Here is a 4041-nt window from a genome sequence, read left to right as displayed (position 1 = left end):
TTTTTTTTTTTTTTTTTTTTTTTTTTTTTTTTTTTTTTTTAGGTCAAATTATTTCATTCAAAATATCTCTCGTTATTTTCATATTAACATGTACATTTATATATGGTTCTTATGAAAATAATTTAAACTATTTTTTTAAAATAAAAATAAATGTATAATATATTTTTTATATATACATATTTTTATTTCTTTATTATATATATATATATATATATATATATTACAAATTATTTATACCTTTTTGTATTTTTGTTTATTCTTTTTTTATATATATTTCATATATATACTCCTTTTGTTATATTTTTGTGGAATATTTTTATAATTTCTTCTTAACTCTCTTTCTTTTGCTTGATCTTTGTTCCACCTTATTTTTTTTTTATTAAATAAAAAGAAATGGATTTCAAATAATTTCTTCTTAAAATATATAATATTATATATATAAATATATATATATATATAATTTTTTTTTTTTTTTCTTCTATTAATTTTATATATAATATATTATATATATATAATATACATATATATTATTTATATATATTATATAATATATATATTATTATTTGTAATACATATATATATATATATATATATTATATAATTATATAATAATATATTTATATATTATTAATTGTAATACTTATTATATATTATATATATACATACATAAATATATGTATATATATAAATATATGTATATTATTATTATTATTATTATATATATATATATATATGTATAATATATATATATATAAAGTAATATATTATATTCGTCGCAGTGATTTTATTTTCTTATAATTCCAAAAATATATCCTCCTAATTAAAAAAAAAATGGCCCTTCTGTCACTTGTTTGATAAGATAATATCATGCTTGCATATATTATATATATATTATATATATATATATATATAATATTACTATAATATAAAATTTGTATATATTATTATGTATATATATAATATGTATGTATATATATATATATATTATATATATTATTACAATATACAGATATATAAACTGTGTTTATAGTTACTCCATTTACTTGTTGATTTTTTCATATATAAATTTTGTTCTTATACTTTTTTAACATATGATGAATATTGATATTTATAGAAAAAAAATAAACAAAAAAATAATGGAGAGAGAGAGAAGAGCAAAAAAAAAATAATATATATTATTAATAATATATAAATAAGCTTAAGTTTTTATACATGAATATATATATATAAATATTTTACTATATTATAATAAAATAAAAAAAAATAAAAAAAAATAAAAAAATATTTTATATATATTTATTTATTATATCAATATTACATAAAAAAAATATTTGAAAAAAAAAAAATTTTTTTATGCTAATTTTGCATATAAATAAAATATAATTATATATAATAATATAAAATAAATATTATATTTATTTTTATTTTATTTATTTATAAAATATAATTTTTCTGGATATAAGAAAAAAATACATTTATATTATATATATATATAATTATATTTAATAAAAGAATTCTTATTTAGGGGTATTATAAAATAAGTACAAATATTTCGATGGTCATGAAAAATTATATATTATAATATAATTTAATATATATTATTATATATAATTTGAAATAAAGTAGTACAATATATAAAAATATATATTGTTTTTGAATAATGAAATTAATAAAATAAAAATAAAAATAAAAAGAGATACATATATATATATATATATATATATAATATATCTTATGTAAAAAGTGTATCTATTAATTTGAAAGCTCAAGCTTTGAATATTAATAAATACAATATATAGGACCATAATATATATATATATAAAACAGTTGTATAATTATAGTGAATAAGAATATATATTTGTATTATATAATATAAATATGGAATAATATTTGTTTATGAAAACTTTTTTTTTATTTTTTTATTTTTTTTTTTATTATATTTTTTTTTTATTTTTATTTATTTATTATATATTTTTTTTTGGCTGGTGTTTTGAGTGTAATATTATATATATATATATATTATATATGTAGTAAAAAAAAAAATATATGTACATATATATATATATATATATATATATTTATATATTATTTTAAATCCGTAGGTAAATTTATATTTTCCAAAAGGTTTCTTACATAATCTTATAGGAATATTTATATTCAGCTGTTCTTTTTTTTTTATTTTTCCTTCTTTGTGAGTTCTACATATATATATAATATATATATTTTTAAATAATTGTGGAATGAAAAAAAAAAATATATAAGATTATATATATATATATATATGTGTAAATGTGTTAACAAAATATAATTATATATATAATTTATATAATACAACATTTATATATCAAAATTCTTTAATTTTATTTTATATATGAATAATTAAACATATATATGTAATATATATATATATATATATATATATATTTATATATATTACATTTATATAATGTGTATAATTGAAGGTACAAAATTTACAAATGTTACATTAAAAAAAAATAAATAAAATAAATAATCAAAATTTAATTTATTTGAAGTATAAAATTATACGCTATATATATGTTATATATTTACCAAATAAATTAATATATATATATATATATATATAATATATGCAGAAAAAAAATCTTATATAAGTTATCGACGCATAAAAAAATATATATTATATTTTTAAATGTATGAAACTTTTTAATTTTTTATATTAAATTTTTCCCATAAAAAAAAAATTATTGAATTTGTTAAATAATATACATATATATATATATATATATGTAATATAATTTACATGTGTACGCCTTTATTTATACGTATATATATAATATATTTTACTTTGTTTCTTTTTTTTCCTTTCCTTTTCCTTTTTTTTTTTTTTTTTTTATACATACATTAACAAATTGCACATATTTAATTCGAAAAATTGAAGTGCTGCTATAAATATATACACCTGCCAAATTTTTTTTTTTTTTTCTTTTTTTATATTTATGAATAAGAAAATGTTTATTGATTATATATAATGTCATTTTATCATTAATCAAAAGAAAGAAAAAATAAAATAAAAAAAAAAAAAGGAAAAGGTATAGAAAAAAGTATATCTTTATAATTTCCTAAATTGGAAAAATATATCTTATAGAATAATATATATATATTTATAATTGTGTCCAATAAGGTATTGAATGAAACAAAGATACCTAGATAATAAAAAAAGAATAAGAGGGGAAACAAATATGGTTTGGACTTAATGAGATATATAAGTAAATGAATGTAAAATGGGTATATGTTATTCATACATTGTGTATATTTTATATATATATAATTTAATCAATCTTTATGAATATAGTCATTTATGATTAATAATATATATATATATATATATATATATACCCATATACATATTATTTAGGTATGTATTGATGTTTTATTATTTTATATTATTATATATATGTATATTTTTTTTTTTTTTTTTTTTTTTTTGTATGAACAGTACATGCAAAAATAAACTTGTACATGTAAAAAATTATTAACGTTGAGATAAAATATATATACATATAAACATATATAAATATTAATATATATATATACATATATTTTATATATTCGAAATATTTGTGGAAACATATAATTATATTCTTGTCCATATTGCATATTTATTAAACATAAAAAATAAGATCTTATAGTGAAGTATTACATATTTGGTATTATTCCTACACAATTCAATAGAGCTATCATTTTTTTTTTTTAAGGTCATAACTTATATATATATATATATATATATATATATATATATATATTGTCCCATGCTTGAAAAAAAAGAGATAAAATGATATATGTTTAATTATTATGATGAACATTAAATGTATATAACATATAAATGTATACATATTCAATTATATATAATTTAATAATTAATTCTGAATAATGAAGTATAGTATGACCTTGGCCACTTCCTTTTATCATATATTAAAAAAAAAAAAAAAAAAAAAAAAAAAATTAAACATTAATTTTTAAAAAAATCACAAAAAAAAAAAAAATTATTATATAAATAAA

This window comes from Plasmodium reichenowi, chromosome 1 (assembly GCF_001601855.1).
Source record: "Plasmodium reichenowi strain SY57 chromosome 1, whole genome shotgun sequence".
NCBI lineage: Eukaryota > Apicomplexa > Aconoidasida > Haemosporida > Plasmodiidae > Plasmodium > Plasmodium reichenowi.
This window is presented reverse-complemented; position numbering follows the sequence as displayed.